At 44.9% G+C, this 23,717-nt stretch overlaps 1 long non-coding RNA gene across 2 annotated transcripts in view; it reads left to right on the top strand.

Annotated features, from left to right (window-relative positions):
- Positions 1 to 1,153: 1,153 nt before the first annotated feature.
- Positions 1,154 to 23,717, top strand: part of LOC137644884 (uncharacterized) — a 54,750-nt gene continuing 32,186 nt past the window's right edge. The window contains exon 1 of one of the 2 annotated variants that reach the window (XR_011045225.1): positions 1,154 to 1,232. This is a non-coding gene — a long non-coding RNA (uncharacterized lncRNA). Of the gene's footprint in view, positions 1,233 to 22,923; positions 23,013 to 23,717 lie in introns of those variants that run through there. The other variant, XR_011045224.1, reaches the window with a different exon arrangement.

Here is a 23,717-nt window from a genome sequence, read left to right as displayed (position 1 = left end):
ATATATATATATATATATATATATATATATATATATATATACACACACATATATATATATATATATATATATATATATATATATATATATATACACACACACATATATATATATATATATATATATATATATATATATATATATATATATATATTCTCCTGTACTTTCTCTCATTTTAATTATTCCTTCCCATCCCGAGTACCTGCCGTCGGGCTATAAACTGGATTGTATCCATGGGTACTCTTCCTTATCCCATATTCCCCACTTCCCTATCCTTATCCAAGTTCATGCACTAATAAGTGAATATTGCCTGCTGGTTCAATAGACCCCATAGGAAATAACATCCTATGATATTTCTCTTTGATTTGTTTTATTTTGCACAAGTTTCCTGGAGTTAATTCAATTTTAAGTATATTTTAATGTGTTCCCGGAGAAATGTTTTAATGGGGATTTTATAAACATTTTCTTGCTATTTTTCATTCAATTTTTGTGCAAAATTATTCGCAGGCTTCCCTTGAGAGGCCAGGGGGGGTAATATTTATCTATTAAACTATTTACCAAGAAACTTTTTATCGTATATTCGTGATTTTTTTTTCAACTACTCTTTAGTGCAGCATTTCATTTTTAATGAAGGCAGTCTGTATATTTCTGCTATGGTAATTCAATTTTCTCTTCTCTTAAACATTCGAAGAGTTTTATTTTCCAATTTGTTTCTGTAATCAATAATGAGCCACTAATTCCTGTTTGCATAATATGTCTTCATTGACTTTTTAAATTGATACCCAATGTAGAAAATTAATCCGTACCAATATTTGGGCAATTATAGTAAAATAAACATGTAATTAGAAATAATAATTATTGCTAACTATACCACTAATGCCAAATCAAAGATTTTATACATGTAAACAGCCATTCTCATTCTTGCTAATTGATATATGTTAAAATTTTTATTCATGAAATAGTAAAACAATGAAAAAATACTGATGAATATTCTTATTTCAGTGCGAAACTGTTTAAACTACCACGTAACTTCGTAACTACGTCAGGCAATTGTTTGTGACGTCACCAGTGGTTTGGTGTTTCTATACACTGTACTCAAGGCTGTATTATGTATTGTAAGTCATTTGTCAGTTGGAGTTCGTAGTGGAACCTGCTGAAATCTGACTACAGTGCTGTATTCAGGAGAACGTTTTATCTTCTAATTTATTTGTTAAGTGGTTTTATATATTAAGGTAATCGTAGTGATAAACTGTGATGTAGGCCTATCATCTAGGGTGCCTCTAATTACTTGAAAAAGGAAGATTTATATGAAAGAAATATTCTAGCCTAGGGAGTTTACAGTGACTGTAGCCGTTATTGTAGTGGCTCTTAGGGTTAGTGTATTACAGTGTATTAACGGGTAAGGTTATAGTTTACTGACTCGTATGGTTACAGTGGTAATTATATAAAGTATGTTGTCCCTTAGCCATTGAGAAAATATTTTTTTTTAGCTTCCGTGCATCAAACCAACGGTGCCGGTTTAGTATGTGGCCTACCTTTTTATTAATTCTGGTTTAGTATGTGGCCTACCTGGTTTGTTAGGTTAGGTTAGGCCACATACTCAAACAGAATTTCGTAGGTCATATTCGAAAGGTAGGCCACATACTAAACCGGCACCAAACTAACCTCTTATGGACGCAGTTATTTTTACCATAATGTCCGGTCAAAATGCTTAAGGCTAGGCCTGAAAACTTCATTTCGACCAAATTTTAGTTCATAAGTTGCCTGAGATATAGTCATCTATAGGCCTAGTTTGGGTTTGTGAACGTTAGGTTCTTAGGCAAAGGGAAATAGTGTGATACTTATATCTCCTTGTCAAATAGATAAACCATAGCTTATTCTAACTGGTTTTCTTGTTATTAATACATTTTTCACCATTGTCATTGTTGCAAGCCACTTGTATGCTTTCCCATCTGTTAACATTTATGGGAGAGCCCAGTGGTGATTAAATAGGAACGATTTCCATTTGTATTTGGAATGTAAACAATGTACAAACGAGCTACAAGCGAGGGGTGTGCTCTACAACGTTCACAGTGTCACACACAGGTGACGTTCATAAGTCATGGTTCTCTATCTCCTCCCAAGTCTTGATCGGCTAGGAAGAGACTGATGAAGTTTGAACAGTAATTAACTGGGTCATTGAGTTTAAAATGGAAAATCTTCACTGAACAGCCTGATAGTTCTGTAAATTATACTGATAAATGAATGTAATGAGGATGGTAATAGGACATCTACCCTAGTAACAGGTTGATCAAACATTCTTCAAACTAGACAAGTTACACAAAGCAATAATTACACTGATGAAAGTAATGCAATGTCTGATATAATATCAGGTCGATCGAGCATTCTACGACATTGGATATAGACATGTTAATCATGAGATGAAAAATCATAGTCTTCATGCCATTTGGGCGTTTTGACAGTCCTGGATGGCCGGCCCACGGCGAGACCAATTGGTGGGATGGGATTTGCTAGTTGGGGTGGAGCGGCTGGCGTTGAAGGTCTGACACGACTTGGTGTTGCTGGTGGGGGCAGTGGAGTTTGGTCGTTCGGCGTTGTGTGTATAAGCTGGCGAGTGTGGTTGGCCGGCTTTACAGGCGTGAGTGGGGGAGGTTGATCGACTGATGTTGGGTAATGTCGGTCAGCCAGCAGTTGTGGTTGGTCAGCAGGCGGGTCCGGCGGTGTTGATACGTGTCGGTTAGTCTCCTTCGGCTTGGTCGGGGCCGCGCTTGCGGGTGGTTGAAGGGGTATGCCACCATAGGTTATATTTTGCGACTCTGTCGGGGTCGTAACCGGTGTGAACTTTCTCAGGAATTTCCGATTGCGCAGCGATACTCGGCCCGAGCCATCAACATTTACCACGTACTGGTCGTACTGCCTTACCTCGACGACTGTCCCGGTCCTGTCCCATTTGGTGGGATGTGGGCCAGTTTGATTCTGGATGCGAACATGGTCACCAACCCGTAGGGGTGGCAGACGGCGAGTGTGTTGTGACCAAGTGTCCATCATGCGGACATGGCGCTTGCGTAGGGCTTCTTCCCTGGATGTCAGGGTTTCGCGCCATGTGGTGTGGGGGTTGTACTTCCCAGGAAGGATAGGGATGAGATCGCGGATCGGGTGACCGAAGACGCACATGGCTGGGGAGATTCTTGTGACTGGGTCTGGAGTGTTCCTGTACTGGAGGACTGCTTTCTGAACGGCATCTGTGTCTAGGTCTCCATTTGTCCCCGTGTTGTTAGTAATCAGGCGCTTCATCGTTTTCACTCCGATTTCCGCTCGGCAATTGCTGTGTGGAAATGCTACTGACGACAGTCGGTGGTGGACACCCCAGTCTCTCAAGAACCCACGTGTTTCGGTTGCCGTGAATTCTGGCCCACCATCGCTGGCAAGTTCCTCAGGAATTCCGTACGTGACGAATGCACGGCGCAGGTTGTCAATTAGTCCTTTAGCACCACTGGTAGACTTTGATACAAGTGGCCAGTTCGAGTATCGGTCCACAATTACCAGGTAGTGGGCGCCCTTGTGAGTGAAGTAGTCGGCACACATTGACTGGAATGGGTAAACAGGCAAGACGGGTGGGGTAGGGGGGGCGGATGGTTGGGAGGGGGCCATGCGGTGGCAATCCTCACAGTTATCTCTAGTCGCCTGTATGTCTGCGGTAATGCCGGGCCAGTACACTGATGCCTCTGCACGAGCAGTCATCATGGTAACACCCTGATGTGCCGAATGTAATGCGGATAGGACACCCTGGCGCAAGCACGTCGGGATGATAACACGATCTTTGAACAATGCGACACCGTCGAAGGTGATGAGCTCGTTCCGTAGGTGGTAGTACGCACGGAGGTGTTGTGGCATGTCATCTTTTGATGTCGGGAACCCATGTTCGATGAGCTCTGTAAGCGGGTGAAGGGCGGGATCACTTGCTGTAGATTCCCGTACACGGTCCCAGGTGACCGCTGGAAGGGAATCTAGGGCTGTGAGGTATGCGGGCTCTTCAATCGTGCATGTGTCACAGTCCCTCAAGCGTATGCCGGCAAGGATATCGTGGTGGACCAATGGTATGGAGTGGTCGCAGACTGATGCATTGTCGTCAGGGAGATACAGTTTTTCTGGGTTGGTGTCGCCTCTCGGATGACGTGAAATGGCATCAGCTGCTTTGTTGCGCATCCCTGGCACATATACGATGCGGAAGCGGTAGCGCAGTGTCTTCTCCTTTAGGTTGCGCAGTCGGGGATTCGGGATGTCATCCAGGGATCGGTTCCCCAACACCTTTAATAGTGGCTTGTGATCTACCGCAATGACCAGGTTTGAGCAGCCGAGGACAAAGTAGCGTGATTTGTCAAGGGCATCGGCTACCGCCAGGGCTTCCCCCTCTATCGCGGCATACCTGGATTCGGCTGGGTGCGTGAAACGACTCCCGACTAGGGTCACCTTCCAACCTTCGCGGCAGCAGAATGGCTTGTCTGTTGGGCATTGGCAATGTTTTTGGAATAGCCAGAACCCGATGCCTTCTTTAGACCAATCGGTCGCAAGGCATGTCGGCTTGGTTTTGTCGAAGATGAGCACCCCGTTGGTAATTTTATCTACAATGGCCTCTTTAGACGCTTGGAATGCGCTTTCAAGATCGTCGGTCCACGTAAATGCCTTGTCGGGTTTCAGTAGCTTGCGGAATGGGAGCATGTGCTCAGCCATACTGAAAGCATAAGACACTTGGTTTACTAGGCCAAACCACGATCGAGCGTCGGTAATGTTCTTCGGGCGTGGGAAGTCTGATATTGCCTGCAGATATTTCGCACAAGGGCGCACACTGTCCATTGAGATGGTGAAGCCGGCAAATTCTACCTCGCGACAGCCAAACAAAAATTTGTCGGGATTGAGGGTGATGCCGTTTCTCCCGCAGACGTCGAGCCAAGTGACTGCCTGGTAGAAGCTTTCCTCAATAGTGTCGGCCCACAGTAATGTGTCATCAACGCATTTCGTCATGTCACGGACGTCGGATACTATCTCATCATATCGCCTTGAGTAGCCATCGCCTGACGCGGCATAGCCTTGTGGGGCGACACAGTATCGATATCTGCCCCAGGGTGTGATAAAGGTGGTCATGTGGCGGTCCTCCTTGTGCAGTGGTACACTGTGGTATCCATTCCAGGCATCGAACACTGTTTTTAGTTTCCCCGGTGGGACACAACGGGCCTGATGAAAGGGCGATTGGGTGTGGTGTGTTTCACGGGTGGCATGAGCATTGAGAGCCTGAAGGTCTACCGTCCTTCTAGGCTTCCCCGTCTTCTTGGCGCAGACTACCATTCTGTGGCACCATGTCACCGGCTCTCCTACGGGCACTGGCTCGATAACTCCCATTTTGACATCTTGGTCCAGACCTGCTTTCACGGTTTCTTGCCAGTGTAACGCTACTGGAATGGGGGTGTGATGGGCAACGGGCTTAGCATCTGAGTCAACCATCAAGCGCATCGGTGGGCCCGCCATCATGGGGAGGGGCTGGTGGACGCACGTGTTGAATGTGCTGGAGGCATAAAGTTCCTTCAGGTATCGTTGAATGGCCTCCCTGTTACCTTCTGTGGCCGGCATGGGGATAGACGTAGGTTTAGGTGGGGGCGCCGCGCGCCGAGGACAATTGCATTGAGATGTCACTCCATTGTCACATGTATCATTTTGCGGTGTACAATTGTCTGTGGTGGCCGCACTGCACGACATCTCACCCAGTGTGGGGAAATCTTTGGAGATTATGCCAAGATCGACGCAGGCGCTGCGTGACAAGAACACTCTGTCGGTCGAATCCGTGACATACACTATTTGCCGAGATTTGGTTTGCGGATCTCCGGCGTGTGTTCCGCAGAATCGGACGATGGCTGCCCCTAAGATACGGATATCTTGTTTATTCGCAGCCTTCATTCTCATCGAGACCGGGAGCAGGTCCGCGGTCGTCAGGCCCATCTGCTCGATAACGTTAACCCCGACCAGACAACTCTGGCAACCGGTATCGGCCATGGCAGGGAGTGTTGCAGGTCTTGCGCGCTTGACCGGTCTGAGTCCCAGGGCGAGGTAATCCCCTGCATGGATGCTGAGTCGGAGGTTTATGAACGGCTGCGGTTGGGAGTTCCGCCTGAGCCATCTGTCGCACATGTTGTCATACAGGTGGTGATCTAGTGCTAGCAACTGTTCACCGTCGATCGTTCGGATATCTGACATGGCACACAGCTCTACGAATGCTGCCGTCTGTTCGTCGCATGCGTCTGTGTTGGCAGATTCAGCCACCAATTTACTCCGGCACATTCGCTCTATGTGGTTATCGCGATTACATTTGCGGCACTTTCTACTGTAAGCCGGGCACTCAGTCTTCCTGATTCGCCAGGGCGCATTCTTGCCATGGCCCTTCTCACCACAGTACCCGCAAACAGCTTGTCTGCCACCGTCACTTGCATCCGTCTGACGTGCATCGCCCCTGTTTACCACGTTTTGGCGCTTGATGCGGCGATAGGAGCTGGTGACAGCCTCCGCGCCATGACTGTGGGTGTCCAGCAATCGGGACGCAGACTGCTTACCAGACTCTTTCGCTTCGATGAACCTGATCGTTTCCTCCAGCGACATCTCCTGCCGCTGGTCGCTAAGTAGATCCAGCTGGATGTCCTGGTCAGCGATACCTCGTGCAAGCACATCCTTGATCACGTCGTCCGCAAAGTTTACGTTTAGTCCACATGTGCACCTCTTGACGTATTTGCACGTGTTTGCTTGGGCCTTCACGCGGGCGTGAAATGCCCGTATCGGTTCCTCGCGGCCCTGTCGCATGTTTGAGAGAGCCGCCCGCGCCACCATTGCGTTCTCCCCGCGCACCGCGAGGCCTTTTATCGCACTAAGCACCGCATCCTCCGATTCGCCTACCAGGCTCCTTCCCGCAGCGCTGGTGATGTCCTTGCGTAGGCTTTCCCCACAACATTCAAGGAGCTGTACCACAACATCATCCCCTTGGAGCCCGGTTCCCTTGCGGTATTCGCCCCAACGAGTTAGGAAATAGTCCCACTCCCCACTCGTGCCGGCCGCTGATATCGATGGGCGCTTAAGTTTTTCAACCCTGGTGCTTAGCGGGTGGTATTGAGCTACTGGGCCCTGGGCATGAGTCGTTGTGTGTGCGTTCAGGAGCGCTGCGGTAATGATGGGCTCTGTGGATGCCTCGGTTCGATAGGTGCATCCAGGCACTGGGCAACCAATGCTTTGTGCGGCCATTTTGCTGCTTATCACTGTGAATTGCCTACTAGGGAATTACTGACAGAGTGAATCACTTTAATCACTGCAAACCATTTGGATACTACTGACCTTTTGAGTCCTTTTTGCTGTATTCATGTTCTCCACAGGTTTGCAGGTTTGTTCATATCGTGGTGTAGGGACACACAATCAGGTAGATCCAGTAACAGGCTTAACTTTAATACACAGTAACACTGTTCTTGACAATTCCCGGTTGCATTAGATTCAAGTCCATTCACTTTAGTTATGGCCAGGTTTAGTTTACCCTTGGCTGGCACTAGTCACCACATTATCACTGAGCTCGTTGCATCACTTACAATAATGTCTTTTAACAATGACTTCTCCCTCGGATCGTTTGTACATAAATAGGAACGATTTCCATTTGTATTTGGAATGTAAACAATGTACAAACGAGCTACAAGCGAGGGGTGTGCTCTACAACGTTCACAGTGTCACACACAGGTGACGTTCATAAGTCATGGTTCTCTAGTGATATTCCTGAATCTCACATAGCCAATTTGGTAAAATTATAGAAGAGTACTGTAGATGGTTTAAAGAAGATAAGATTTATTTAGTATATTTTGTGGTGTTTTGAATATCTGTGATTATGATTTTGATAAATATGATACTTTAATTATGGTGGCAAACCACCGTTCATGAGTTTATGGACCCCTTATATAAAGACAATTATGGGGGACCCCAGTGGGAAACCGGGGTTTATTGGTTGGGGAAATGTCATAATAATGGTCAGAAATGCAAAATAAGCCCAAGATAACCAGTTGGAAAAATATGTGGTTCATGTAAGTGGCTGAAGAGGCCAAAACGTGATTATTTAACAATTGAGATTTGTAAAAGGTCCAGAATCTAACCAACCCAACTAACCTAACCTAGTAATTCCCAGATTACAACTCCTAGCCAGGGGGCAAATCCCACACACCCCCTTCCCAGGTCACAGCCCCTAGCTGAGGGTGCCAAGCACCCAGGACCCCCCTTCCCAGGTCTCAACCACTAGCCGGAACCTCTTCCCAGGTCACAAACTTAAAGTAAATCACAAATAAATCCTTACATTATGATAAAGTAAATCACAGGAACCTTTGTTTGCCAGGACTTCCAGATGCATAGAAAACATGATTTTCCATCCCATGTTCTATGGAGTCATTCGTAGCAGTGTTCATTATATTATAAATAGGGCTAACTCCTTACTTAGAATGCACTAATGATTTATTGGTTTTTGCTATCGATGTTCACCTTGCCTGCTCAAACATTATTTCATTGCTCCTTTATTCTGGAAAGGGTAACATGATTCACTACGCTTGTTTGCCCTGTGGGCTAGTATTTCGGCGTTAATTACAGTATCAATTAGTCGTACTTAACAAACGGGCGAGTTGTAGCTTTGTGTTCCTGCCTCTGTTGAAACATGGACTTGGCTTCCAATTCCCATTATCAGACTAAATATATCACACACACTTTTGTACCCAAACTTTTCATCATTAGTGTCATAAATATAATTAGAGTTATAATTATAATGTATATTTCAATATTGGAAACAAATAAAGAGGTTTAGAATATAAGAAGGACCCTTTATTTTGTTAGAACAAGTAACTTCTGAACTACGGTATGGAAGGAGGCTGCTGTGGCCTGTGCGAAGATGACAGGAGGAACAAAATGGGAATTATTAAAATATGTAACTTCATCAATAGAGGTTTACGCCAGTACTGTAGTATACAGTATATGATTAAAAAAGTGTATTTGCGAAGATCTATTCAATTATAGTTCCAATATCCTAACTAATATTACACTGTTCTACAATGAAACCTTCTGTTGGCCAATTGCAAAGCTCATGGTTTGGGGAAAACTTAAAATGTGCAAAATACAGGGATGTATCATAATCTTACCACACCCACTAATCCAACTCTGATTAGGTCTTTACCGTTCACTTAAACTGGGCTTTCATCATCCTGCAACTCGCCCTTCCCCCCACAGCCTCTCTAACTTGTCGTATGAATCTCATCGCATAAGAAGTTTGAAGTAAAACATTTATTAATTTCATTTAAATACTGTACTTTTATAAATAAGATTTTATTCTCTACAATCATTAACTTGAGTGAAGGAAGAGGATGTTATTATTATTGCAAAAAGATATTTTGTTCCTACGCTTAATGAAAACCATCGTCATTTAAGTAGGGAATATTTTTTCAGCGTGAGCTGGATGGCTGATGAATCTTATTATCAAGAGAATCCGAGGATCCCTGGCACTGAACACAGCTAACACAAAAGGAGTATTCTTACTCTTCCCCATGCTGGACAGGATAGAGGGATAGACCAAGGCGAGAAAATGCCTCCGCCATCAACCTTTGATCTTTCTTTGCTTGCAAACGCTCAATGAAAGGTTTGAAGGGTGCCATCTTCTCAACTTTTTCTACCGAAGTATCACGGTCATACTTACAGTAGAGCAGCCACAACAAATACAGACTTAGCTGTTGCATATTTAATTTAGCTTTTTATTTCTTTAAGGAAGGGAATGCTGGCTGTTTATTGCTCTGATTGCAAAAGCAAGAGGTGCAAGGATGGAATTTACATCTGGTTATTGTCAAACCAGTGGTAGATTCCTACACAGTCTTTGCTTCTTGCCAGGGGCATGATTGTTTGCAGTAGTAGGTTGGCCAAGGTACCAGCCAACCGTTGAAATACTACCGCTAAAGAGGTATTTGGTTCATTGACTGGGCAGATAGTACTACTGTATGGTATGTTGGATCCCTGTTGTTATGGTCCAATTTCCCTTAGCCTGCACACACCGAATAGTTTGGCCTATACATTACACATTATCCTCTTTCTTCATACACACAACAACACTAAGATAACCCCAAAAAATTCTCTTTCACTTAAGGGGTTTACTACTGAACTGTAATTGTTCATAAGCTACTTCCCACTTGGTAAGGGTAGAAAAGATTCTGTAGATATGGTAAGCAGCTCTTCTAGGAGAAGGACACTCCAAAGTCAAACCATTTTTCTCTTAGTCTTGGTTAGTGCCATAGTCTGCTTGCTATGGTCTTCCACTGTCTTTGGTTAGAGTTCTCTTTTTTGAGGGTACACTCAGACATATCTGTTTCATTGTTTCCTTTACTCACTGGGATATTTTCCCTTTTGGAGCCATAGTGTTTATAGCATCCTGCTTTTCCAACTAGTGTTGTAGCTTAGCTAGTAATAATGATGATCCCCATGTGCTAAGTTTAGGCCATGCCTCCTCCTATTAGTGTCAGGCATATGCTTTGAGTGGGTGGGAGGAAGAGAGCTTTGCTTTTTCCTTCCACTCGTGGAGTGCGTCTGCTACCACCATTCCTGTGCTTATGCCCCTGGCTCTGATCCCAGGGAGTAGGCTTCAGGAGCAAGGAGCCCTTAGAGCTATGTCTGTGAGTTTTTTCAGGTTGTGGTGATGTGTAGGGTTCCCCCCAGTCTTCTCCATCCCATAGGGAGTTGGAGGCTCTTTTCTGATGTTCATATCACTGATTAGTGACATTAAGCTCCCCAGTGCCAGTGTCTCACTTGGTGATGCCAGTGATGAAGGTGTCAGTGTCCCATGTAATGTCTGCAGTGGTTCCTCTTCCATCGGCGTAGGGAAGCTTTGTGGCTGAAGGACATGTTGCCCTGGTGCCCGATTGTTCCCCATGCCTCTCCTCTGATCTGGTCATCCCTTTGTCCCCCTTCTCCTGTGACTTCACCCCTACCTGTGTTCTTGATTGTCCGGGTCTTCGCTCCATTGTAAGTGTGCCCTTGATACTTCGGTAGAACAAGTTGAGATGATGGCACCCGTCAAAACTTTATTTAATTTTATTTGAGCATTTGCCAGCAGTGAAAGACCAACGGTTGGTGGTGGAGGCATTTTCTCGCCATACCTCTAAACACTGGGCCTTGGTCCATCCCTCCATCCTGTCCAGCATAGGGAAGAGTAAGAATACTCCTCCTGTGTCTGTTTTGTTCAGTGCCAGAGAACTTTTCCTTATTGTTGTCAGTCTTCCCGAGCTGTCTTTAGTCCCAGATTATGTGGTCAGTTCAGTTCTTAGTACAGAACAGCCATATTCTTGGGAGGGGAGGAATGAATCGCTGGAGTAACCTGCCGTATACTCTTCGCTGGCTGAGTAAGAGGGTACTTGGGATTCGTCTACCCCTAAAGCACCGGACCTTAGACACCAACGAAGATAGACAGTCCCGAGTTAGTGTTTCGGCACCACTTAGGTGCCCCTCAAAGGCACGTGCCATCCCTGGGGCTTCCCTGGTCGGATCTGGCCAATTTAACTTTGGATTGAGATGACGATCATATATCTGGATCCAAGAACTCTCGAGCTGCAAGTCAGTCAAAGTCTTGCCCTCTCCTCTCTCGAGGCAGAAAAGTTTCTATTCAAGCATCAGCACCTGTTCAAGTTGACACGTTGGTGTGCTTTGAAGAATTACCAGTTAATTCAAAGTATAAAAATTGGTGATGCTGATGTTGGGATTGTGCCTGTTGTGAAAAATTTGGGTGTACTGATAGACTGTAATTTGTCAATGAAGGACCAAATTGTGAACACAGTGAAAGTGTGTAACTATCACCTGAGAAACATAGCATTTATTAGAAAATATTTAACAGAGGGCAGTACAAAAATTTTAGTGGTGAGTCATGTAATATCAAGGCTTGATTATTGCAATTCTCTGTACTACAAATTGCCCAATACACTACTAAGGAAGCTTCAAAATGTGCAAAACCGGGCGGCTAGACTGATAAAAGGCATTAAATTTCGGGAGAGAATAACTCCTGCACTGATCGATCTACATTGGTTACCTGTTAAGGCTAGGATTGAATTTAAAATTTGCTTGTTGACTCACAAAGCACTTACAGGTGATAAGCCTAAATATCTTCGTGATTGCTTGATCCCCTACCCTGAAGCTACCAGCGCCACTGTAAGAGTTAGACATGCAGATGACCCACATAGACTATTCGAAATTAGTGTGAATCATGCAATAGGAGGAAGAACGTTCAGTTATGCTGCACCGAGACTCTTTAACGACCTTCCACTCGATGTCAAGAATAGCACAAATGTGACTGCCTTCAAGAAAAACCTGAAGACTTATCTTTTTAGAAAGTGTTATAATAGTGACCTGAAAACTATTAAGCCTGAATACAAATGCTAGCAAAATAACTGATAACGATACAGAGCAAAATATTAACTGGAAAGGAATTATTTTTTCATACACCAAGGCCCGCCTGAACAGACCTTTAGTGTTTGATGGAGGGCGAGAAATAAACCTCTAAAAGTAAAAGTAAAGTAAGTACCAGTCTGGCCCACTCTTTACACATTCTCCTCTTTCCTCATACACCCGACAACACTTAGGTAATACAAAGATTCTTCTTCACTTAGGGGTTAACTACTGTCCTGTAATTGTCCAGTGGCTACTTTCCACTTGGTAAGGGTAGAAGACTTTAGTTATAGGTAGTAGGTTGGCCAGTGCACCAGCCACCAGTTGAGATACTACTGCTAGAGTGTTATGGGGTCCTTTGACTGACCCGACATTACTTCATTGGATCCTTCTCTCTGGTTACGGTTCACTTTCCCTTTGCCTACACATACACCGAATAGTCTGGCCTATTCTTTACTGATTCTCCTCTGTCCTCATACACCTGACAACACTGAGAATACCAAACAATTCTTCTTCACCCAAGAGGTTAACTGTAATTGTTCAGTGGCTCCTTTCCTCTTTTTAAGGGTAGAGGAGAGACTAGCTATGGTAAACAGCTTTTCTAGAAGGACACTCCAAAATCAAAACATTGTTCTCTAATCTTGGGTTAGATTTCCACTGTCTTGGGTTAGTTTTCTTGCTTGAGGGTACACTCGGGCACACTATTCTATCTGATTTCTCATATTGTTGTTTTTTTAAAGTTGTTATAGTTTATATAGGAAATATTTATTTTAATATTAATGCTCTTAAAATATTTCATTTTTAAACATTAAACTTACCCGCTGGTTATATAAAGATAGCTTTAGTCTCTGACGTCCGGCAGAAATTCGAAATTCGCGGCAATCGCATATAGAGTAGCCAGGTGTACACCAGCGCCCTCTCGTGAGATACACAGATCCATTCCATAATTCCTCAGATCTTCTCTGCCGTCATTGCCGGCGACATCGTTGGAATTCACTCGTTAATTAACCAGGATTTTGGCAGTTATCTTTGGTGATGTACAACAATTTTTGGTTATTGGCTTTCGCTTGTTGGAGTTTGCTTTCGGATTCTCTTGAAACTTTATTGATTTTGATTATTTTTACCCTTGCTTGTTTTGATCTCTTATTAACTATTCATAATGGCCGACCCTTCTCCCGCTTATAGAAAGTGTGTGAAAGGGTGTAAGACCTGGCTTCCTAAAGCCGCTGTAGATCAACCCTCAATTTGTGTTAAATGTAAGGGTAAAGTTTGTGAGTTGGGGGATCGGTGTGATGAATATGTTTTATTGTCTGAGAGTGAGTGGCTGGCTTTTGACCGCTACGCTTGTAAGCTTCAGAGAGAGAGTTAGACGTACTTCTTCTCGTTCTAGAGAATTATCCTCATCCTGTGTCATTGAACCTAATCTTTCCCCTGTAGTGGTAGTTTCAGATCCCACTACTGTTACCACTAAGCCTACGCTTAAAGACATGATGGTCGCGATTCAGGCCCTGGGAGTAAGGGTGGAATCGCTCGCTGCGGACAGGAACCAACTTATGTCCGAGGTAAGTCAATTAAAAAGTGTTAATGCGAGAAGTGCAGTTAATGTGTTCACTACTGTGGAGGGTGCGTTTGCTCGAGCCTGTCAATCACCTAGCCTTAGACCTCTTCCAAGCTCCCCAAAACTGGGAGAAGGAATGTTGATCGGCGAAAGGGAACGAGAAGCGTTATCGCTCGAGCAGACGTCCCCTCGAGTGTGCCTGTTGTCGCTCGAGCAGACGTCCCCTCGAGTGTGCCTGTTGTCGCCTCACAGGACGCTCACCCTCACCATGGGAAAGGTGAGGTTAAGATATTATCCTCATCTTTGGATGACGCGACGCACAGCAAGGGCTGGCGTCAAGCCTCCAGATCTCTTAAGAGGAAAGTGGATGCAGTAGCACAACTTCGCAACTTGTCACCGTAAGCGCCTGACTGTAGCCATTGGAGCAGTCCAGAGCGTTTGCCTTCATCTGAAGAAGGTTCTCCTGCTAAACGTCCTGATAGGATGTCAGAAGCTGACAAATGTCTAGTTCAGCCTGCTGCGGATCTTGTTCCTGAGTCTGGTATCACGGTTCATCCACCGCCACCACTGCCAGACTGGTTTTCGTCTTCCGGACACTCGGCGCGTTACATGAGCGATGAAGAAGGCAAGTTTGCGGTTGAAGTTACTTCACCTGCGTCACCGCATGTTGACCTGAATTGGATTATGCTGCAAGACATGCAGCAGCAGCTCTCATCTTTTATGCAGACGTATCACCCTGCTGTCAACAATAATGTGGTTCGCCAAGATTCCGACCGCCGGGAAACTTCGCAACTTGACGCTAAGCGTCGTAAGGCGGCTAGTCTAGTAGCGCTTGATGACGGACAGCTTCCCAAGCGTCAAGCGGTTAAACACGGCGCTGAACGACGTGATAAGGTGTCTGTGAAACATCAAGATCCTGATCCTCTTGACACCGAACGTCGAGCTACCAAGCGTAACGCCGAGCGTCAACCATCCAAGCGCGACGATGATCGCCATGCAGCTAAACGTGACGCCGAGCGTCAAGTTAGACGTGACGTTGAGTGACAGGCGCGTGACATCGAACGACAAGTGAAATGTGACGCCCAACGTCAATCAGAAGTTGAACGACATGCAGTCGGACGTGACGCCAAGCGTAAGAGCAGCGAACGTCATGATGACGTCAGTCATACCGAGCGTCAAGATCGCGCGCGCTGTAGTGCTGATCCTTATGATCACGAGCGACTGCTTTCTGAGCGTCGAGCGTTGGCTCATAGTGCCCGTGATGACCCTACACCTGTGTTGGACAGTGGTCGGGCCCGTAAGGAGTCTCCTCTTGTTCTGCAAGATGCCTCTACGACAGTTAGTTTTTTTCGGAGGAAGAGCCTGATGATCACTTTTCCCAGGCTGAACTTTTGGATGATTTCTCTGAGGGAGAAGAGCCTAAGACACTTCATCACTCAGTTGATCTTAAAAAGATTATGAAAGTCTTTACGGAAGAATTTCCATACCAGTTTGTGCCCGTTGCTCCGCGTTCACCACCTTCGGAGTTTACCCTAGGGAAGGAAGCGAAGGAATGGCTGTTCACTAAGATGGTCCTCTCTAGGTCTTTGAAGAGAGCATTAAGGATGTTGGGAGATTGGATGCAGTCCAAAAAAGACCAAGGTAAGACGGCCTTCGCTTTTCCTCCAGCTAGATTAGCGTCCAGGTCAAGTGTGTGGTACGAGACAGGAGAAGTTCTCGGCTTGGAAGTTCCTGCCTCTGCCCAAGGCGACTTCTCAAGCCTAGTAAACTCTCCTCGTCGGTTGGCCATGAGAAGGACTAAGATTTTATGGTCGACTTCTGAGTTCGATCATCTCCTCAAAGGCGTCTTCAGAGCCTTCGAGGTTTTCAACTTTCTAGATTGGACTCTGGGTGCCTTGGGGAAGAAAGTTTCATCCTTAAAAGATCCTGACACTGATAGTTTTTTACATATGTCATGTATGGATAAAACCGTTAGGGATGGCTCTAATGAGTCGGCAGCCCTATTCACAGCTGGGGTTCTTAAGAAAAGAGCAACAATGTGTTCTTTTCTTTCTATGGGGGTCACTTCCTTCCAGAAGTCGGAATTGCTGTTTGCACCTCTTTCTCCCTCTCTGTTTTCTCAGGAGTTAGTGAGAGAGGTTGCTTCCGCTTTGACCCAGAAGGCCACTCAAGATTTAGTCTCCAAGACTGCAAGGAAGGTTCTGCCGACTTCCTTTACCAGCAGTAAACTGAAGGAAGAAACTCCTTTTCCGCAATTTTCACAGCCTTTTCGAGGAAAGTACATCAGTAGGGGTAGCTTCAGACCCGATGGGAGGAGAGCTAGAAGGAAAGGTTCCAGACCTGGGCGAAGCAGTCTTGACTGCTTTTGCATTCAGACAGCAGTAGGGGCCAGACTGAACAGCTTCTGGCGAGCTTGGGAGAGAAGGGGAGCAGACCCTTGGTCCGTATGTGTTTTAAAGGAGGGATACAAGATTCCTTTCATTATGAAATCTCCGTTAGTTTTAGATCCTATAGATCTCTCTCCCAGATACTAGGAGTCGAAGAGGCAGGCTATGCACCTCCAAATGTCTTTCTTGCTGGAAAAGAAAGCAGTTGAAAGGGTGCGAGACTTGAAGTCACCAGGGTTCTACAACTGCCTATTCGTGGTTCCCAAGAACATGGGGGGGGGACCAGTCCTGGACGTAAGTATCCTCAATGACTACGTTCAGAAGACGAAGTTCTCTATGGAGACGCCAAAGACTGTACTAGCAGCAGTAGGAAAGGGCGACTGGATGGTCTCGTTAGACCTCCAGGACGCTTGCTTTCATATCCCCATCCATCCAAGTTTCAAGCGTTACCTGAGGTTCATGTACAGGAAGGAAGTCTGACAGTTTCGGGCCTTGTGTTTCAGCCTCAGCACCGCTCCTCTAATTTTCACGAAAATCATGTTAAATGTAGCGAGTATGCTGCACTCAAGAGGCATCAGAGCCTCCTTGTATCTGGACTACTGGCTTCTCAGAGCTCCGTCCATCAATCGCTGTCTGGAGGATCTGCGTCTGACATTGAGGTTGTCAGAGGAGCTGGGTCTTCTTGTAAACACAAAGAAGTCTCAATTGATTCCACCCCAGAAGATTCTCTATTTGGGGATGGAGATTTGGAGTCTAGCTTTTCAGACTTTTCCGTCACCCTCAAGGATACAACAAGCCCTCCTAAAACTTCGTACTTTTCCAGAGAAAAGAGTTTGTTCGGTAAGAGAGTGGATGAGTCTGCTGGGAAACCTCTCCTCACTGGAACAATTTGTTTCCCTGGGAAAACTGAATCTCCGGCCTCTTCAATTCCACCTCAATTGTCATTGTAACAAAGAGGAGAGCCTCGGGACAGAAAGCATTCCCCTTACAGAATCAGTAAGAAGGTGCCTCCAATGGTGGAACGACCTAGGCAATCTTCAGGAAGGTCTCTCTTTGGAACAAAGGAGCCCAGACCTTGTGTTGTTTTCCGACGCCTCGGACTCTGGGTGGGGAGCAACACTGGGCAAGTCGGAGATCTCAGGTCTGTGGACAAGGGAACAGGAGAGCTTCCACATCAATCAGAAGGAGCTGTTGGCAGTCCTGTTGGCCCTCGAAGGTTTCGAAGGGTCAGTGTTGAACAAAGTAGTGCAGGTCAACGCCGACATCACCACAGCATTGGCCTACATAGCCAAACAATGAGGGACTCACTCGAGGTCACTTTACGAGACTGCAAAGACTCTTCTCGTTTGGGCAAAGGAAAGAAATGTAACCCTGCTTACAAGATTCATCCAAGGAGAGAAGAATGTGATGGCAGACAGCCTCAGCAGGAGGAATCAAGTTCTGTCCACGGAGTGAACATTGCATCTAAAAGTATGCGAGAAACTATGGCGGATTTGGGGTCGTTCGTCCATAGACCTGTTCGCGACCTCGAAAACGAAAAGACTGTAGGCATACTTCTCCCCAGTTCCAGATCTCGAAGCGACACACAGACGCTTTCCTGCTGGATTGGTCTCACCTGGACATGTATGTGTTCCCACCATTCAAAGTTCTGTACAAGGTGTTATAAAAGTTTGTGTTACACGAGGGAACCAGGTTGACTCTAGTGGCTCCCTTTTGGCCATCAAGAGAATGGTTCACAGAGGTACTATAATGGGTGGTGGACATTCCGAGAAGCCTCCCATTGAGAGTAGATCTTCTCAAACAACCTCCAAGCTCTACGTCTAACTGCCTTCAGACTATTGAAAAACTCAGAGCTAGAGGATTTTTGAAGGAGGCAGCTAGGGCTATCACTAGAGCAAGGAGGGCTTCTACCATCAAGGTTTACCAGTCCAAGTGGGAGGTTTTTAGAGAATGGTGTAGAGCTAACTCAGTTTCTTCATCCAGTACCTCTGTAACTCAAATTGCTGACTTCTTTTTAGACCTTAGAAGAAAACGCAACTTTTCTTCCTCTACCATCAAGGGGTGCAGGAGTATGTTAGCAGCCATCTTCAGGCACAGGAATTTAGACCTCTAATAATAAAGACCTTCAGGACCTTCTCAGATCATTTGAGACTTTGAAGGAGCGTCAACAGGAATCACCAGCCTGGAATCTAGATGTTGTTTTGAAGTTCCTAATGAGTGACAGCGTTGAGCCCTTACACTCGGCTTCTTTTAAAGATCTCACTTTAAAGACACTTTTCTTGGTTAGTCTGGCGACAGCTAAGAGAGTCAGTGAGGTTCACGCCTTTAGCAAAAATATTGGCTTCAGAAACGGCAAAGCCATATGCTCCTTGCAACTTGGATTCCTGGCCAAAAACGAACGTCCTTCTCATCCATGGCCTAAGTCTTTCGAGATTACAAACCTTTCTGATGTGGTTGGTGAAGAGTTGAAGAAGGCCCTGTGTCTTGTTAGAGCACTGAAGTTCTATCTGGACAACCAATGTCAAAAAATGCCCTATCATTTTTTATAAGACTTTTAATAAGAGAGGCTCACTCACACTGCAGTGAGGCAGACCTCAAGCTGCTGAAAGTGAAAACTCATGAAGTTAGAGCTGTGGCAACTTCTGTAGCTTTCAAGCAGAATCGTTCTCTGCAGAGCATCATGGACACAACCTTTTGGAGGAGTAAATCTGTGTTCACCCCACATTACTTAAAACGTGTCCAGACTCTTTATGAGGACTGCTATCTTTGGGACCATTCGTAGCAGCGATTGCAGTAGTGAGTGAAGGATCTACCATTACGTTCCCCTAATCCTAGTACCCTTTTTCTTCTCTTGGAACTTTTATATATTTTTATGGTTGTTTGTGGAGATTGGTCGACAGTTCCGCAATCTTTGATTTAGTCAGGTGGTCATTTTGTTCCTTGAGAGCGTCCGGAACAAGGGTATTGGTTGAGGTCCTGTCAACATAGAGGTATTTTCACTGGTTTGACAGCTCCTAGAGGTCTTCAGTCCCCTGGGTGAATCACTGGATCTCATAAGGAAAGTGGACATAATGAGGCAGAGAATCATTGAAGTCAGCTTCCTTATCAGGTACGAATCCTTAAGCTTGTTTTTATTAACTCTTAAGTAATATTCCAACAATGTTGGCTCTCTAACCCTCCACCAAGGGTGTCAATCAGCTATTTTTATATAACCAGCGGGTAAGTTTAATGTTTAAAAATGATATTTTCATAATAAAATAAATTTTTGAACATACTTACCTGCTGGTTATATAAACTTTATTCCCCCCCTCCTCCCCTCTAGAGACCTATGGGCATGGAAGATCTGAGGAATTATGGAATGGTTCTGTGTATCTCGCGTGAGGGCGCTGGTGTACACCCGGCTACTCTATCTGCGATTGCCGCGAGTTTTGAATTTCTGCCGGACGTCAGAGACTAAAGCTATTTTTATATAACCAGCGTGTAAGTATGTTCAAAAATTTATTTTATTATGAAAATATAATTTTTCGTTGTTTCCTTTCCTCACTGGGCCATTATCCCTGTTGGGGCCCCTTGGCTTATAGCATTCTGCTTTTCCAACTAGGGTTATAGCTTAGCAAGTAATAATAATATGGTAAGCAGCTCTTTTAGGAGAAGGACACTCCAAAATCAAACCATTGTTCAATAGTCTTTTATAATGCCTTAGCCTCTGTACCATGATCTTCCACTGTTTTAGGTTAGTTCTCTTACTTGAGGGTACAGTCAGACACACAGGGTTTCTCAGCTTCTGAGTCATAAGCCCTGGCTTGACGACTATGGCCGTCTTCTTGGCCAGTGCGTAGGTGTAGCAATGTACAGTACTTTGCCAAGTCGGGGGATTTCAACTGCGGAGTCTCTGCATAAGTACAAGAGTTTCATAATGTCCGGTGGGAAGGCAACAGTCAGCAACCATTGGGTGTCAACTGAGTGTTTCGGGAGGAGGAATGCCTTGATCTCAATATTCTCAAAAAAAGTTAGTTCATTGGTAGCGCTGTTGCTTCGAACTTGTCGGTGAGGAGTTCAGCAAGGTCGGCCTTTGGGACCTTCATAGGCCCTGATAGGATTGCCTGCAACTTCCCTAAAAGAACCGTTGCATACATTGCCTTTTCAAGCTCCCATCCTCCTCTTCCAGGCAGTCAGCTGGTGGAAAAAGGGAAGAAGAATGATACACTTGCCAGCGTTTCCCCCTTTCTTCCTGCCGAGAGTAGAGGGTTGCTTGTTGTGCCTTCACCCGGCAGAGGCATGGGCTAAGCCTTGGATAGTGGGAGGGCAATCCACAATGCAGTTATTCATTTTCAGGAAAAGGAATTTCATACCAATCACGTTGAGTTGGGAAGGTCAAATAGTTGGACCAGAATGGCCTTTACATCCTCCAGCAGAGACAATGCTCCTGACTTTGTGGGGTTCTCTGACAATCGACATGTTTCCTGCAAGATTCAACAGGAAACTGCTAGTTTACTGGTCACCAGTGCCAGAACCAGCTGCAGTGCCAAAGAACTGAAGTTGACACTAGTACCTCCAAAGTAGCCTCAAACAGAATGGTACCTGGCCTTCTGTATCTACTAGTAGAGATTCTGAGAGAACTTCCCTAGTGGCCCAACTTGTTCTGTCAACCCCACCTGCAGAGCGTCCATGAATCGGTGAATTCTCTATCGCTTAAAGCTTGGAGATTATCCAGCATCTTCCTTTTTCAAGAGAGGCTTTTGGAGCGAGACAGCGAAAGACATGTCTCAGTGCCTTAAATAATCCTCCACTGGTAGGTATCAAGTGAAGTAGGCTATCTTCTATGGTTGATGTTGTGGAAGGAATACTGTACATACTTCTCCTCTTGGAGCCTCTATTTTACTAGTGGCAGAATTTTTAGCTTACCTGCAGAAGGAAAATGCCTCTCAGTATCAGCAGTTTATTGTTCAGCCTTGGTATGTAACCAAGGTGTTAGTCTCTAGAGACAGGGACCTTACCCTAAAAACAATGTTTCTTCTCACCCTGGCTTCATTGAAGCGAGTAGGCGAGTTGCGTAGACTCGTATTCATTCTCGCACTCTGAACACTGGAGGTAGTGTTTTTTTATCGTTTGTGCCTTACCTTGTAGCAGACTCAAAATCCATCAATCCTCGATTCCAGATTTCCATCTTTTGAAGTAGTATATCCTCCCTTAGGGAAGCACGTAACCAATGATCCAGAAGAGTTACTTTTGCCTCCTGTAAGGGTGCTAAAGTGGTACCTCAAAAGAATCCAGACTGCCAGACCAAGGTTACATTAGCTATTTATAAGCATTGTCAGAGTGAAAAAGAAATTCACTAAAAATATAATCTCATTTTGCCTGTGGGAGACTAGCCCTAAATCCTTGGGAGCACCAGAACGAAGGTGCTCGCCCATGAGATCAGATGAGTTGGTATGCCTCTTGCCTTCAAGAAGGATCTCTTGATGGCTCTAATTTAGATGGTGGAGTATGGAAGCGTCAGACCACCTTTACTGTGCATTATTTGCGGAATGCACTCGGGTTGTAATATGCATTTTCACTCGGACCTGTGATTGCTGCTCAACAAGCTGTGTAGTGACTAGCTTCTTTACAGGACCAAAAGTATCAGGTCTTAAGATATTAGTTATAATGTAATTTTAGGGTGAGGGTATGAGTGCCTGACCCCTTTTTCTCTCATTTTCCCATCTCTTAGGGTATAGCTGTTGGAATCCTATATCGATACAGGTAAGCATCGCCTTCAGCTAGCAGATTTTCTATTTTGCTAAATAGAAGTGTTGACTTCACTATCCTCCTTACTAGGGGGAGGATGGATATATACAGGCAAATCCATCATTTGTTTGTCTTGAGTCACAAAAGGACTACAGAAGTCCAAAGATGGAGAGATTTGCTCTACAACAGCCTTGATTTCCTGGGCCGTGAACCTGAAAATATATTCGACCCTGGTTCGCGAGGTGTCTAGGGTGGGATTTTCTGCACATTATCAGGTCTGAGATCAGCTGTCCCGGGATGTTACCCAGCTAGTTTGGTAATGGACTTCTGCTTACTTAAGGACGAGTCTCCTAACTAATGGGCAAAAGTTTGTTTATGTAGGTACAAATCACAAATTTTAAAAGTAATTTTTTTCTTGTCATCACCTCCCCCGAAAGTCCCGAATACAATCAAAGTTAATGTTCAAAGTAGCAGTAATGTGGCGAACCTTCCCCATTACTGCCTAGTAACTATTGACAACTACCGACACGTTGTTAAAGGTTAAATGGCCGCGTTCCACTTGCACTTGAATCATCTCCAAATTAAAGGACTCGGGTTTGTTTAGTTAGGAAGAATGCAAATTACTTTCCAAGTTTTTTTAATTTCATGTTGTCAGTTATGCCATAGCTGTCCAATTTCAGTCTTTTCCTTCTTCAGTTTTGCTACTCCTGAATGATATACTGTACTCAGTTAATTTGAGTTTGATTTTTAATTTTCTGTAGTAATATTTTTTTTTTTTCAGACAAAGTATTAACGTGCTTTAGAGAATGTACCTACAATTAGAAGTAACCTGTGTTATAATGGTTAGAAGCTGTCATTATCTTCATACAGAGGTAAGATTTGAGTCAATATGCTGAGTAATACTTTGCTAATATTTTATGATTTTTCACTGTAACCTTTTCTAGTTTTACTCTTTAGTCACTACTGTATACTGTACAGTAGTTGGTTACTCATGAAAAAGGGCATGTCTTTGTAAACAGCGGATAATTCGAAACATTCCTGTTGAAACTTGTGTGCATGAGACTGTAATGATGATAGTTACCTGTGATTTTGTATTTGTGTTGTTCCTACACGTCATATAAACCCTCATTCTTTAATTCAGCTCGAGCTTGCCCCGGCCCCGTTTCCAGTCAGAGATTTTTTATTTTGTTTTGACCACTGTTTAGTACAGTTTTAGAGACAGCTCTTGACAAAAATTTTAAATTTCTTTCACTTTTAAAGGTTTAAAGGTCTCTCATGAATGGCAGAGGCAAGGGACAGTGACAATGCCTTGGAGACTGACCATATACAGTATACATAAGATCAGTGCCCAAGCTCCTCTCTCCATGGAAACTAGGATCAGGGAGGGGCAGGCAATGGCTGCTGATGACCCCAGTTGGTGGACTTATAGGCTCCTGAAACCCCGCTCCTTAGCTAACAAGGATGGTGAGGTTTAGTCACTACAAGAAACAATCAAGCTTACTCAGGACTTGACCCCAGTCCAGCAGATCACCAGGCATAGATGTTTCCAATAGGCCACCATAATGGTTAGTGAGCAG

Source organism: Palaemon carinicauda, chromosome 8 (genome assembly GCF_036898095.1).
Source record: "Palaemon carinicauda isolate YSFRI2023 chromosome 8, ASM3689809v2, whole genome shotgun sequence".
NCBI classification, from domain to species: Eukaryota; Metazoa; Arthropoda; class Malacostraca; order Decapoda; family Palaemonidae; genus Palaemon; species Palaemon carinicauda.
Note: the sequence above shows the minus strand (reverse complement) of the source record. Positions and strands in the feature narration are given on the sequence as shown.